Consider the following 15,983-nt stretch of genomic DNA (forward strand, 5'->3'; position numbering starts at 1 on the left):
TCTGCATTTTCAGCTACAGGTTCTGCTGCCTCCCCCTCATCTGGTAGGAATGATATCTGATGTCTCAGGGCAAAGTTGTGGAGCATGCAGCAGGCAACAATTATTTGACATACCTTGGGTGAGTAGAGGAGGACTCCTCCTGATATGTCCAGGAGCGAAATCTTGCCTTCAGGAGCCCAAAAGTCTGCTCCACAACACATCTTGTCCTTCCATGGGCCTCATTGTAGCGGACTTCCCCTGGCATGGTTGGGTACCTCACTGGTGTCAACAACCAAGGATTGTATGGATAGCCAGAATCCCCTGTAAGGAATAGGTAGGACAACACAGACATATATCGAGGACATGAACAATAGTGATAGTAGGAGATAAACTTTACAAACACACATGTCAAATCTGACTTACCAACCAGCCAGGCCCTCTCTGTATAGGGTTGTGGCATCAGCAGTGGGATATTGCTGTTCCGCATGATGAAGGAATCATGGACTGATTCTGGATACTTTGCACTGACTTGTGAATTGTACTGGTCTGCCAAACACACCACATGAACGTTGATGGAGTGGTAGTTTTTCCTGTTCCTATATACCTGTTCATTGGCACTGGGGGGAACCTAGGCTACATGGGTGCTTTCTATGGCTCAACCCACATGTGGAATGTGTCTCATAGCATTCACATAGGCCAGGGTTCTGCAAAGTCGGTCCTGGAGAGCTGAGTCCATGCCAGATTTTTAGCATATCCACATTTCGAAAAATGTAGATTTCTGAAACATATTTTTTCTAAATGTGGATATGCTAAAAACCTGGCATGGACCCGGCTCTCCAGGACCGACTTTGCAGATCCCTGACATAGGCCTAATCCGCACATTGGGGAAACCTTATGTAGCTGTCCAGGTGTTTCAAAAATCAAAAATCCACAAAGTACATCCTTCCAAACCAGACTGAACATGGGCTGAGACATCCCTGTAGTTAGGGCCACTGTATTCTGAAAAGACCCAGTGGCCAGGAAGTGTAGCACTGACATGACTTGAACGATGGACGGTATGCTATTAGGATTGCGAATGGCAGGCATCAGATCTGGCTCCAACTGATCACAAAGATCCATGATTGTATGCCTATTCAGGTGATATGTCTGTATAGTATGTTTCTCCTCCATGGTGTGCAGGTCTACTACTGGGCAGTACACTGGAGGTTGTCTACCTCTCCTCATGTCAGGGTAGCTATGTGGAAACATAAACATTTTGTATGTGACATGAACAATGCACATATAAGGAATATGTCCATACACAAGTCACATATATCTGCAGTCGTGGTTGTTACAACATCTGATATCTACAGTGCAGCATATTGCTATGCATCCTATGACACTCCCCTTGGTGCACATTCCCTGAATTATCTAATGTATCATACATGCATATTTATCTGTGACTGTGATTGGTAGTACAACCTAGTTTACATGTGAAACATATTTGTTGCACCTATTCTACATTTCTGACACACATAAGACGTTGAGAATAGGTGTACATTTCTATCACCACAAATCCCTCTGTTACACTGCTTTAGCTACTCACATGCACAAATAGACTACTAAACCTGACGGCAGTACTTACTGATATTTAGCACTTTATAGGGAATTGGTAATGACGCAGATTCCAAAACTTTTCCATACGTGAAATGTGCTCAAAATGGCAGCTCCCTGACCCACTGTACTGGACATGTGGAAGTGACCTAACTCCACTGGCGGATGTCGTCATGGCAGTAAGCTGTTACAACTGTGGTGGAAATTGCCATTGGAACACATTGCTGCCTTTGGTGGACTTAGGCCAATGGCAACGTCTGCCGGCGGTAACGGTCCTGTACATAGCGGACTTGACCGTCATCTTCTGCAGTATTGCTCACTTGACTCTTGACACTGATGCCAGCAAAAACTCCACTACCTGAGCTGCTGTGTACTGCCTTTGGGAGCTATCATACCATGTCCTGGGGCCTTCACCCCAGGAGAGCTGGACAAGCTTGTGGAGAAGGTCCTACTCCTGTATGGACAGATATATAATGCACCAGAGCAGGTGAATCCAATGCAATAACAATGTGTGGAAGGCGGGGTGTAAGATGGTGTTCCTGAAATGTAAAGCAGTGAAGGTTTTGCCTCCCATGTCTGGTTCTATGAAAATGTGAACATGTGCATAGGCAGACGTACAGTAGTGTCACATGGTAGATTGTGTGCAATCTAACTTCCTGCACACACAGCATGTATTGCAGATTGGACAACAATGATGGTGTGAGATATGTTTTTTGTTGACACTCCATATTGTGGCCAATCATGTGGCCTGGTCATAAGTGTGTAGTCAATACCAGGTGCTGATCATGCATGTGACACTCCACTTCACACATGGGCTGCCTGCAGGTGCAAAATTGGGCAAGAGGGTGAACTGAGAGGATGGGAATGTTTGCCTACTTGTTGTAACTGAAGTGCTCTGTCCACTTATGTTGGTATAATGCATGTGGACATAACTTTCTCCTTTGGTCTGTGTCATCTATGCAGGTCAATGCCTAACAGAAAAAGGGGATCTGGTGTGCCATCGCCAAGCAAGTGCGGGCCCTGAGGTTCCACAGCCGGTGGAGCACCCACTGTAGGAAGCAGTGGGAGGACCTGAGACTCTGGGCCCAGGTCCGCAGAGGCCCAGCTGGGGATGTCTTCCCAAGGACCGAGGGGTGCCCATCGGACCTTGACCAACCTAATGGCCCACATTTTGGCGGTGGCCTACCCTGAGCTGGATGGGCATTTGAGGACAGCACAGCAGCCACAAGGGGTAAGTACTGACTACACCATGTAAATGCCTCTGCCAGTTAAGTGTATGATGTCTAAGTATCTCAGCTGTGACAATGTGGCAAGTGCTACAGGTAAAGGTTCTCCTAAGAAGACATAGTACTGCAGTTGCCATCACTGATACACAGATGTGGACATTGTATTGTGTCTAGGGGCATATTAATCAGCTATGTTAAGCAAATTGCATAACAGCATGTGGTGATGCACATGTGACTGTGTCATATGTGTAACTCTACACTGCTATACATATGTGTAACCTGCTGTGTAATCCTTCCCACCTACTGATCCACAGTCCATATGCTCAGTTGGTAAGTTGTCCAGCTCTTTAGTATCTGACCATTCCTATTCCACTGGATATAGCTCTATGTGCAACATAGGGTCTCGCAGATGAGTAGCAGGGCCAAATATTCCTGTGTTTTGAAATAGATGGAATCGTCATGTAAGGGTGTTATCCCAATCAGGAATTTTACCTGGCGAACCTACTACACTCTCTCTCTCTGAGGTGTGAGGAGGTGTCCCCATTGTTATGTCTAAACTACACATTGGCAAAAGTGATGTTTGATTAGGGTGAACATCCTACATGATGGAAAGCAAAGTGGTACTAATACATTAACGGTACTCAACATATAATTGGCAAGTGTGTTCAGACAATTAGTACCATGTACATGCTATTGAGAAGGTAAGATGCTAGCCTGTTGATCCCTTAGGCCACGTATTTTGTCCATGCTACATAGGGGCAGGACCGTACCTATATGGGTGCAACATACACTGTTTTTTGCCTAAATCATGTGTCAATTGGTACTTCATGTCTTTTTTTTGTATGTTGAGGGCCATATTTACCTTTGCTAATTTGAGGCTGTTTTGACAGTTTTTGTAATGGATCAGCTCATTTCTGCCTGAGTTATTAGAGTAGCAGATGTTCTCGTTGACATTCACATATTGGTGGAATGGGATATGTTGTCAGTCAATTTGCTAGACTCTAGGTATATGTGTAAATCATGGTTACATTAGAAGTGGCTTATGTCAGTGTCACTGTAGTCCTAAAATGTCAGGTTACACATGTCTGGACAGTTGGTAGTGATGTAGATATTTTGATGTTGTCATGTGGAAGTTTCTACTCAGCATGAATAGTGGAACAGTATGTTGCCTTTATGCCCATGATTTTTGTCCATTGTATTGAAGGTGTTAGTATGCTCCCTGTGGTTGTCTGTGGGTGTATCCTGTGTGCTAAGTAGGCCCCTATTGCTGGACAAAATATTGTTGTCTATGTGTCAATGAGTAAGATAAGTGGTCCAGAAACTCTGTCTAAACCTTTACTAAACACTTTTGATAGATGTTTTGCTGACATGGTATATACATTTATGTGACTCACAATTTGGGTATCCCATATGCAGTGATTTCATCTGAGGTACTTGACATTGTGAATGTTATGGGCAGAGTCACATGTTAGGTATGTGATTTCAAAGAAACATGCTGTGTTGTAGTTGGAGTGAGATGAGTTTACTTTCATAGAACATGACTACTGGTGATGGATTGGGAAAGTGTGGATTGGGGGTAGGCATGATATTGTGATGTCAGTTTACAGCATTTGCTAAGGATGATTTGTTGATACACAGTGATGATCTGTATACAGAGATACTTTTTATGTTGCCAAATCTTCTTGTGCATGAATAATTAGTATTGCCGCTGAATTTATAGGAAGGTAATGTAGTGGTCAGATGTTTGGCTTATGTTGTGGGTGAGACTGTTGTCATATAGGATTGTTGGAAGTATGTAGTTGTGACATGATGTAAGCTCTAAATGGTTCCTACCTTAGGCTTTCTTAGATATAGATGTGATGTTACTATTGTGTATGGTGTAATTTATGTGTATGTAAATAATGTAATGACCCTACCTCTCTCTCTGTTTCTCAGCATCAGCAGGTGAAGGAGATGGGGCACAGCTGAGTGGGGAAGCTGCTGGCCACAGGACCCCAGGTCAAGATACCACCGATACCGAGGGACCCAGTGGCACGGAGGGCCAGGAGCATGCCAGGGGGGGAGACAGGATCCAGTCCATCGTCTTCAGAATCATCCTGTAGTGGACACTCCCTGGCAGTGGCGGACACTTCTGGAACCTCCCCAGCACCATTTAAGTCTGCCACCCTCCCTACTACCCCTACCCAATTGGCTGTGCCCGCTCACCCAAGAACGGGAGCATCTCCTTTGCTGCAGGCACCTCTGCCCCAGCCCTTGTCAGTTCTGCTGCCCTTAGTGAGGAGGCTATTGAACTCCTGCTGTCAATCTCTGTGGGTCAGTCGACCATCGTAAATGCCATTGAGGGACTTGCAACTCAGATCCAACAGAGTAATGCCTTTCTGGAGGGCATTCACGGTGCACTGGCTGGCCTACAGAGATCCTTTCAGGCTCTGCCCTCCACACTGATGACAGTCATCCTTTGTCTCCCCTTCCCTGTCCACCTTCCTCTTCCCAATCCCAAACCCCTCTTCCCTGACCCAGCCAAAGCACACAGACAGACATGCATGCATCCACATCAACATCCAAGGGTAGCTCAGAGAAATGTAAGTACCACAATACACACCACTGGCATGCACACAAGCAACATACCCTTGCACACACAGCAACAGCCACAACCTGCCCTGACACCCCCACCACCTCCAGCATCACTGACAGCACACCTGACACACCTGTAGACACCACACCAACATTCACAGATCCAGCCACTACACCTATCCTACCCAAAGACAGCACCATAGGAGACCCTCAGACATCCACCCCACTCACCACACCTGCAGACACCACAACCACAGACATACCTACATGAAGCACATCCACCATACCTGCAGTCACCACCCCAGCAGGCAGCCACCCTTCCACCAGGTATCCCCCAGCACCTCTACCCCCTATCCCCCTCCTCCCAAGAAACATAAACGCCCTCACTCACCCACCCAACAGACTCCCACTACCCACAAACATACCTCGCACAAACATGCACCCAAGACATCCACACCAACACCTCAGACAACCACTCCCTCCACACCTAAACCTCTTTGTTATGTTCCTTTCTGAGTTTGCCTTTTTCCCTACTCCTCTCCCACCCCGTGATACTCCTAAATGGTCTGTGTCCCTCCCCAAATCCACCCCTTCCACCTCCAAGATCTCCCCTCCCCCCCTACAAGTACCCATACCCCTCCCCTTTCCCCTCACCCTGCCAATATGTCAACCCCTCCACAAAAAAAACAACCCTACCCTAAACCCAAGACCAAGCCCAAACCCCTCCGCCCAAGCCAAATCCCAAAGGCCCCCCTCCAAAACCTAAACCCAAACTCCCCACTCTGTCCCCCACCAGTAACCCCTGAGGTGCCTGCCTGCCCCATAGATGCCCCTACCTGTGGAGGTTATATGGCAGTCAGGAGTCAAGGTCAGGGCACACATCAGTGCACTGTGCATACAGACTTTTGCCATTACGGACTGGCCTATGGCCTTTGTTGTTGACAATACTTTAAAAAAAAAAATAATTTAAACCAACATGTAGTTGGTTTCCTGGTTACATCTTGCATTTCTTTCCGTAGTATGGAGTTGTTCCTGGCTGACATTACTTGTGGGGTTGTATATATGTGTGGTCTGCTTAGGCTATGTGTGTTGTTTAGCTAGTATGTGAGGTTGTGTGCAGTTCTTTTGTCTAAACATGGAAGGGTGTGTCTTGATTTATGCTTTACAGATTTATTAGTGTGTTGGTATTGGGTGTTGTTTGTGTTGAGATGTGTTTGTTGGTGTATTGTCCAGCTTTGTGTGCTTTGACTGTGTGCGTGTTATGTGCATGTGATGTTAGATGCAATGTTCTGTAGAAGTGGATCGCTAAGTAGTATAATTGTGTATTTGTATGTTTTTTTATTTTGCCTGATGGTGTTACCTTGTGATGTATGTCCCTGCCAAGAGATTGGAGACGGTGAGGTTGTGTTGTGGTTGTGACATGTTGTGTGGTACTGTGTGAGTATGGGCCTTTGCAGTGTTTCCGTGTGTACCTGTGTGTGTTTGTGACATATGTATGTGTTTGTGGTGGCCGTAGCGTGTTTGTTGTGTTGTGTATATGAGAGTGTCTGTGTAGCTGTATGTGAGTGTGAGTGTTAGTGTGCTGTTACGTGTGTCTCCCTCCCACCCTCTTCCCAAATGTACGTTGTGTGAGTGTACAAAAGTTGACAATCTACAACAGTAACAGGTAGGTGTGTGTGTACTTATGGTTGCTGTTGTCGTTGCAGATTCTGAAGTCGTTGGGAGAGCAGGGGCAGCGGGAAGACGTCTAGGTCAGGTTCCATGGTGGCTCCGGACTAGTACCGCTTCCTGAAGGTGGGTGTCTCCTTTTATGCAGTTTGTTTCAACCTGGGTTTCCATGGTGATGCAACAGCGGCGGAAACTTTGGCGGTGTGCAACCTCATAATTTGTCTAGCGGAAACATAGTCTCCGCCGGCCTGCAGGTGGCTACCATACTCCGTGGCAGCCAAACCACAGTGGCGGTGCTTTGGCTGTATTCTGTTGGACATACCGCCATGGTCATAATTGGCGGTCTTCTCTGCCATCCTGTTGACGGTACGACCGCCACCATCAACAGGGCAGTCCTGAAACCGCCAAAGTCGTAATGAGGCCCAAAGTGCCAGCAGTGGTAAGTGAGTCAAAAAGGGAAGCCCAGTTGCATAATAGATGACAGACTTTGCTTGTAGATGCAGAAGGAAGCACTCTTGGGGGTAAGGGACCATCAGTGGGTTGGTACATGGGAAAGCTATTGAGAACCTTTCAAATTCAAAATCTATCTACCCATTTGAACCCCAGCAAATCTTCCATTGGCTGATCAAAACACTACCCAGCAGCAGAAAGGCTTACTGTATACAGAAGATCTCATATTCACAGAATGAATAGAACCTCCTTGCTGCACCCTCATAGAGGAAGAACGAAACAGATAGCTGAACCAACCACCCTCACCACCAACCATCACCCTTCCCCCCCCCCCAAGAAGGATTATCAAAATCTGCCACAGACAGAGCATTGTGGTGTCAGAATATGATGGCCTAGTGTCTAACAAAAATATAGCTTCATTTGAGTTATTAATCCAAACTCTACACCCAATAGAGCAAAAGTGTGATAAAACTTTTTTAGATCACAATATTAATGTCAGGCAAAATGTTTGCTATTGATGTTCCAACCTTAAACCACCAGAGGAGCATGACAACACTGGAAGCACTGGGTCAATAGAATCTAAGCCACTACACAGTAGGCGTGAACTGCACAAACTATCAGGATGTTAGCTACAAAGAAATGTCTGACTCCGGAGAAAAGACAAATGGTTAACATTGCAGTGTGGAGGGGAAGAAAAGGCACCCTGGGCCAAAAGTGCCAACTTGAAAGTGCACCTTTGAACCTGAGCAGGGACGGGACACAGAAGAGGATGCACCAAGTAAAGCCATCCAGAAAATGTTCTGGTGGTAGAAAAACAAGTACCCTAAACCAGTCTTAGGTATCAGGACCACTCCAGATCCCACATTATTGTGTCACAGTACCCTGACTCTTCTACTAGTGAAGTTGTGTTAACAACCGTGGCACTCCAGCACTTTGCCTCCTGTGTTAGAAAAGTTGCACCTCACTGTGTCTTCACCTCATAACACTGCTGCTATGCCACCCCTGTTTGAACCACCTCTTGCCCACTCCGGAACTGCTCCTAACCAGGAAGCTCTGGTCCCTGAAGATGATCCTCCTGTCAACCAGACTATATCCAGGTGGGAACGTAGCTTTCAATGATACCTAGTTATAAGCAAGACCTTGCAAGAAGTCAAAGAGCCATTAGTCATTTTGGTTTCCTTTTTCTTTATAAACCGCACCCAAGAGTGAACAACTTGCTTTGCCTACGGAACCCAGGAGAAGCAATTACATGAATTAGGTTTTCTCAAATGTGTCCTGTTTCTCCTGCCTTCAGATTTTGCATCCTGTGCTGATTGTCTGGATTTTTACTGAGAACTTGAAAAGATGCAGCACCCTGTATCCCAAAAGAAACAAAACATAAGGAAGCAAAGTTAGTTATGCACTTTTCATTCTTCAACGATTGCAGTGCGGTGAACTTGACAACACTAGTCCAGATGCAGAATTTCTCAGAGCACTTATTTCAGTACTGAGTAGTGTGATATTGATCAACGTCAGTTGTGCTTTTCAGTTTTTCTATACTAGAATTTTCTTTTTATGGATTTCTTGAACTAGACCAGGAGAGACTCTGAAGCCACTGAAAATACTGTGAGATGTATCAGAAGTGAACTGTTAATAGTGGCGATATTAAGAAATCACTTGAGGTGGTTTAACCATGAGAAGAATCAGACCCAAAGATGGACCCACAGAGCAGTCCAATTAAAGGTGTGACACAGAAGCACTAATATCAGTTGTATCAAGGGTGTGACAGAACACCACTGAGAGGCAATCATGCCTGTTAAGTACACAAAGACTATAGCAGAAACTGTATGACAAATACACTAGGTCCTACTCTACTACTATCAAACATCCAGGCAAAGCTAGCAAGATGACACAAGAACGCCGGTGTTCGCACCTTGATAAAGGACTAAGGTGGTCATTACAACCTCGGCGGTCTTTTAACAAGACCGCCGAGGGACCGGCGTGCGGAAGACCGCTACTAGTGGCGGTTTGCCGCTCCGCGTATTATGACCGTTGGCTGCCCTCCATCGTTTTTCTGACGGAGAGCCGCCAGCAGCCATACTTGTGGGCGGCAGGGAAGTGGAGGTTGCTCTACCTCCACCGCCACGGCAACAGAACACGTCCTGTGATTCTGCGCGGCGGTGTTCTGTTGGCGGTGTGGCGGAGCTGCCCCCATGGCTCCCGTCCCCTCCCGGCAGATTGGCGGAACAGGTAAGTCGATCGTCTGTTAGGGGAGGGGGGTGGAGGGGTGTTGTGTGTTGTGTGGGTGCATGGGTGTGTGCGTCTGTGTATGTAGGGGGGTGTGAGTGCGTGTATGCTTGCGGGGGTGTTGCGTGTTTTGGGAATGAGTGCGTGTATGTCTGTAGGTATGTCTGTGTGGATGTGTGCATCAATGTGTGAATGTGGGTGTATGTGTCTGACTGTGTGTGTGGATGTTGACATGTATGTCGGTGTGTGTGCGTGTATGTGTGTTGGTGGTGCCTGCGTGCATGTCGGGTGTGTATGTGTAAGGTAATGTCAGGGCTCGGGGTGGGGAGGGGGGCCCTGCCACCTTTGGGGGGTGGCAGAGGTGGTGGGGGTGTAGGGGAGGGAGTCAGGGTGGGGGGTGGGGGAGGAATTCCCTGGCACTGATAATGCTTACCGCCATGGATTTCATAGCGGTTCCTGCTGCTGGAAATCCACGGCGGTCAACCAGGTCAAAATACCGGCGGCGGTATTGTCACGGCCGCCGGGCTGGAGACCCAGGTCTCGAGCCCAGCGAGCGGAACGGAGAAGCGGCGGATGACCATGGCGGTAACCGCCATGGTCATAATACTCAAAAAAAGACCGCCAGCCTGTTGGCGGTCTTACCTCCGCTTTAACACCGTCCGCCAGGGTTGTAATGAACCCCTAAGTTTGTGCTCTCATTACACTTCTTTCAAATTCTAGTTATAGGGCTAGCTGGGGTCAGATGACATCACTCCTGCAAGACACTCATTCTGGCCCAAGGAGTAAAGGGAAGGCCAGCTGAGTCCGTGTTGGAAAATGGGTTATTGGTAGGGCAGGTAGGTACCTACACCTAGCAACAAGCCACTAACCTCCACATAGGTACAGTTAGGTCTCAGTAAATTAATCCCAGCTCAACCCTTGGTAGCTTGGCAACGAGCGTCAAGGCTTAACTTAGGAGACAAAGTGTAAAGCATTCAAATATCACAAAACAGTAATTAAATAAAACACAGGAAACAGTTTAAAAATCCAAAACAAATTTATAAAAATAGTTTATATTTTTATCTTTAAAATGACACAAAAACGATTAAAATCGGTTCAGGGGAACCGGAGATATGAATTTTTCAAGAATTATTACTTTTCTAGCGCTTAGAAACAAAAATCGCCAATCGGGTCATCTGGTTGCACCTCGACCGGGGCAAAGTCAAACTTTCAGGCCGACCGCGATGGAGCCCTGCTCGGCTACAGGTCGCGGGAGGCCTCGGTTAAAAAGTTACCTTCTGACTTAGTCTTTATTTTGAAGTTTTTCTTCACCGGGACGAACCTGCCAGTTGAATCCGACCTCCTGGAGCCCTTGTCCGGATACGCGATGTGGGTTTCCTCGGTGGAGACTTTTACCTTCGGACTTAGTAGTTTTTTCGAGATGAAAATCCTTCGACCGGGGTAAACCTGGATCTTGATCCGACGTCCATGGAGCCCTTCTCGGATACGATGGCTGGGAGGTCCCGGTCAACTTTTTACGTTCGGACTTAGGCCCTCATTCTGACCTTGGCGGTATTTTCGCAAGACCGCCGAGTTACCGCCGCGGTAAAGACCGCCGACCGCGGCGGTATGCCGCTGCGCGTATTCCGACCGCTGGGAGCGTTCCGCCGGAATACCGCCAGCAGCCACACTGGCGGTCGGCGGGAAAGTGGAGACTGGTCAACCTCCACCGCCACGCCAGCAGAACACCGCCCCCAGAATTACGACCCACATTTCTGTGTGGCGGTCTTCTGTTGGCGGTCTTCTGTTGGCGGTCACGTCCCTATGGCTCCCGTCGCCTCCCGGAGGACCAACGCACAAGGTAAGTTGATCGTCCGTGAGGGGAGGGGGTGGGGGGGTGTTGTGTGATGTGTGCGTGCATGGGGGTGTGCGTGTGAGTGTGTAGAGGGGGTGTGTGAGTGCGTGCATGCGGGCGGGGAGTGCTGCTGTGCCTATGGGCAATGTGTGTAGTTCGGCGGGTGCGCATGTCGGCATGTATGTGTGCGGGTATGTGTCCCCGTTGTGTATGTGTGTGTGTAGGGGGTGTGTATATGTGCATGTTGGGGGTGTGTGCATGTCGGGGTGCGTGTATGTGCATGTCGGGGTGGGGGTGGGGAGGGGGTTCGTACCACCTCTGGGGGGTGGTAGGGGGGTGGAGGGTGTGGGGGAAGGACTCGGGGGGGCAGTGGGGGGTGGGGGAGACCCCTATCAGTGCCAGGGAAGGAATTCCCTGGCCCCGATAGTGCCTACCGCCATGGTTCGCATGGCGGTTCCCGACCGCCAGAAACCGCGGCGGTAAGCAGGGTCATGATACCGTTGGCGGTCTTGGGTCGACCGCCGGACCGGAGTGCGCAGACTCCAGCCCGTCGGTCATGACCGCCGTGGCTGTCGGAGTGGGGAAGTGGCGGTCGGTCGCGGCGGTGACCGCCGCGGTCAGAATGCCATTTTTAATACCGCCGGTCTGTTCGCGGTCCGACCGCCGCCTCTCCGCCGACCGCCAAGGTCAGAATGAGGGCCTTAGTCTCTTTTTTGGATGATTTTCTTTACCGGGACGAACCACGAAGTCAGGCCGGGTCGCGGTTGAGGCAAGCCGGCTAGAATTTCCGCGGCGGGTCGGTCCCTCTCTGGAGCTTTTTTCCAAAAATTCTCAAATCTTTTCCAAACTTCTGGGGCTTCACCCAGATGTTCTTTTAAGGTTCTTTTGGGGTCCACAGCTCACCCCAAGGATCCAGAAGTTCTGTGATGGTCCTTGGGGGTGCGGACTTCAACTCCCAGAATGCACCTGGCGCAAACTCCTTTTTGCCCACTGGACAGTGGTCAGCTGGTCGCTTCTTTCAGGAGTTGGTGCAGGGGACTCTGGTTAGCAATTTTTCACCTGTAGCAAACAGGGAGTCCCTCCTTGAACCAGTTGAAGCCAGGCAAAGTCCTTCTTGTGGTGAAGCCCAAGTGTGCAGCTGGTGCAGTCCTTCTGAGTGCAGGGTCCAGGTGCAGGCCAGGGGTCCAGCAGGGCAGTCCTTCTTCTTCCTTAGTTCCTTTCTTGTTGAATTCTGGAGGGGATCTGAGGTGTGGGTGCAGGTCTGCCAGTTTTATCCTTGCTCCTGGGTGAAAAGCAGGGGGGCCCTGGTTCTCCAATCAGGGACAGGGTCGTCCCCCTGTGATGACCACATCCTGGGAAGTGTGGCAAAAATCCATCCCAGAAGGCAACAGTCTCTAAAAATCCAACATGGATGAATCTGATTTTTGGAGGTTACATCTGGCTGAGCCCACCCACTGGTGTGGCTAAAAATCATAAACACACCCCTCTCCTGCCCTCTCCTAATCTAATCAAGGGGGCACCTAATTGTCTGGGGTTACAGGATGTGGGGGTGTTGCTGGGTGCTGCAAATGTCCTTCTCTGCCTTTGAAGACCAGTTTGGCAGCCCTCCCCCTTCCTGCCTCACCATCTGCTGAGGGGAGATTCTCTCCCCCAAGCACATTCCTTTGTGTGAAGTCAGGCCACTTCACACCTCATCAAGGTAGCCTGGCAGAAGCTGCTGCAGGCTGGCCAATCAGAGCACAGCAGCAAAAACAATGCAGAGCTGAAATTGGCAACTTTTTAGGTAAAGTCTAAACTTTTTACCTGGACAAGTTATATTAAATCCAACAACTGGAAGTTGTGGGATTTATTACAACAATCAATTTAATACCAAATTCTTGGTATGTAACATTTAAGGAGACTTTAAAATTTAAAATAAAGTCTGCCCATTCTAGCCTATGAAGGCCATTTACTTCAATGAGGGAAAAACGAATTTGGCTGTTTTTACCTCACCAGGGCTTATAAATCTATTTTTATAAAGTCCCTGCTTATAGTTACATGGCACCCAGCCCTAGGGGCACATAGGGCACACCTTAGGGGTGACTTATATGTAAAAATAAGGTAGTTTAAGACTTTGGAAGTACCTTTAATTCCAAAGTCGAATTTGCATATAACTTTAATTTAAAAGCAGCCAGCAAGGCAGGCTTGCTTTTAAAATGACACTGGGCACCTCAGCAGTGCACCTAGGTGTGCACCACCTATGCTGTGGTCCCTAAACCTACATGCCCTACCATATACTAGGGACTTATAGGTAGGTTAACTTAGCCAATTATAATTAGCCTAATTTGCATAACCATTTTACACAGAGCACAGGCCCTGGGACTGGTTAGCAGTACCCAGGGCACCATCAAAGTCAGGAAAACACCAGCAAAAAGAGGAAAATGGGGGCAAAAAGTTATGGGGCCTCTGCAATCAGCCCTGTTTTCTCACACAACCCCCCCCCCAGCCCACACGCCCAGGAGACTCAGCCCAACCCTGGGAGAGTCTTCCTGGCTTGTTAGGCGAGGAAGACAGTGAAGAAAACTGGCTGTCCCTTTGCAAGGCCTACTCTGCCTTATATCCTCCAGTCAGGGTCACTCCCTATGGGTAGTGAAGCCATCCCAACAGTAAAAGGACCCAACTCAAACTGAAACTTTCCTCTAGGGGGATCTTCCTCCTCTTTCTCTGCCATCTTGGGTAGTGAGGTGCCCACCTCCCCTACTCCAAACTTTGCTAGGGCAACACCTAGCTTACCCAAAGAGGTCACCCAACACTTGAGCAACCCCACCATGACCAATAGGGTCAGGGGGCCTAATTTGCTATTGGCCCTGGGGTCTGCCTCCCAGGCCAAGTACGTTGCTGCCAGAAAGGCTAGCACCCAGCAGAGGCTACTGACAGCTGTCAGTACCCAGAACCACACCCTAAGCTCTCCACTGACAGGTGGCTGAGCTGCTTTAGGGGCATCTTTGGGGTCCTGTCACCCCTCTTGCTGTCTAGAGTGGGGGGTTACCACCTTCTGTGGCAGACACCCTCCTTCCACTCTCCCTTCTGTCAGTGCAGGGGCAACACCTTGCATCTGGACAGCTGCCTGACTACTCAGGACTTCCTTGGGGTCAGGTGAGGCCTCACCAGTGCCAACTCTGGGCTCCCCCCTTACTGGGGCAGAAGGCCCTTGGCTCCCTGGAACTCTCTTTAAGAGTGGCCTACCCTTCCTTTTCTTCTTTCCTTTTCTTGGGGACCCCTGTCTCCTAACTGTAGGGACTGACTCCCCAGGACTTTGGGTTGGGGGGGCGCCATGGGCGACCACCCCATCTGTGACCAGACTCACCTCTGGGAGGTCATTGCCCAGGATACAATCTAGGGGAAGGTCAGCACTGACTACCACCCTAATCCAGTCAAGGATACCCTCCCTCTCTAGGGGAACTATGGCTACAGGTTTGGAGGTGACCTCCCCTGTGGCTATCCTGACTTTCTTTGTCTTTCCTGGGACATACATGTCTGGGGTCACTAACCGGTCACTCACTATAGTGTGACTGGCACAGGTGTCTCTCAGGCCAGTGGTAGGGATCCCATTCACTTGAATGTGGTGGAAGTGCCTACTCCCACCCTCAGGGATCACCAGCTTACCATCTGGTCCTGTCTCCCAGCTCAATGCTAGGAGGACTTCATCATCTGAGGAATCCTCCTCTATGGCTACACTGGACAGCCCAGTGCTAACCACCTTCTTTGGACAGGCTGCATCTCCTCTGAAGTGACCTGTCTGCTGACAGTCAAAGCAAGCCCTACTGTCCAAGAGCTTTTTTAACCCTGGGTCTAACTGTCTCTGCTGGTCAGAGTGGGAGTGGGATTTACTCTCCTCCTTCTTAGGGTTCTGGGGTACAGAGGGAGTCTCTGTAGTGGGCTTACCACCTCCCTCCTTAGGTTTTTGGGGACCTGTCCCCCCCTTCTTGGAGTCTCCCCCCTGGGACTTGACAACCACCCTGGTTCTCAACCACTCATCAGCTGCCTCCCCTAGTTCTCTAGGGTTGGTCTGCTTAGAGTCCACTAGATGCTGGCGTAACCTTTCTTGGGTACAATTGGTCAAGATGTGCTCTCTCATGATCAGATTGTATAACCCCTCATAAGTATCTACTTTGTTACCAATAATCCAGCCCTCTAGTGCCTTTAGTGAAATGTCCACAAAGTCAACCCAAGACTGGGTACTGACCTTCTGGGTGTCCCTGAACTTCATTCTATATTGCTCTGGGGTCAGACCAAACTTCTTGGCTAAGCACCTCTTCATACTAGGGTATGAATCTGCCTCCTCTCCCCTTAAGGTCAGAAGCCTATCCCTCCCTGAGTTGGGGACTAACTCCCACAAAAGGGAACCCCAGTATTGAGGCCTAACCCTTCTCATTTGGAGTGCCCTCTCAAAG

This window comes from Pleurodeles waltl, chromosome 3_2 (assembly GCF_031143425.1).
Source record: "Pleurodeles waltl isolate 20211129_DDA chromosome 3_2, aPleWal1.hap1.20221129, whole genome shotgun sequence".
NCBI classification, from domain to species: domain Eukaryota; kingdom Metazoa; phylum Chordata; class Amphibia; order Caudata; family Salamandridae; genus Pleurodeles; species Pleurodeles waltl.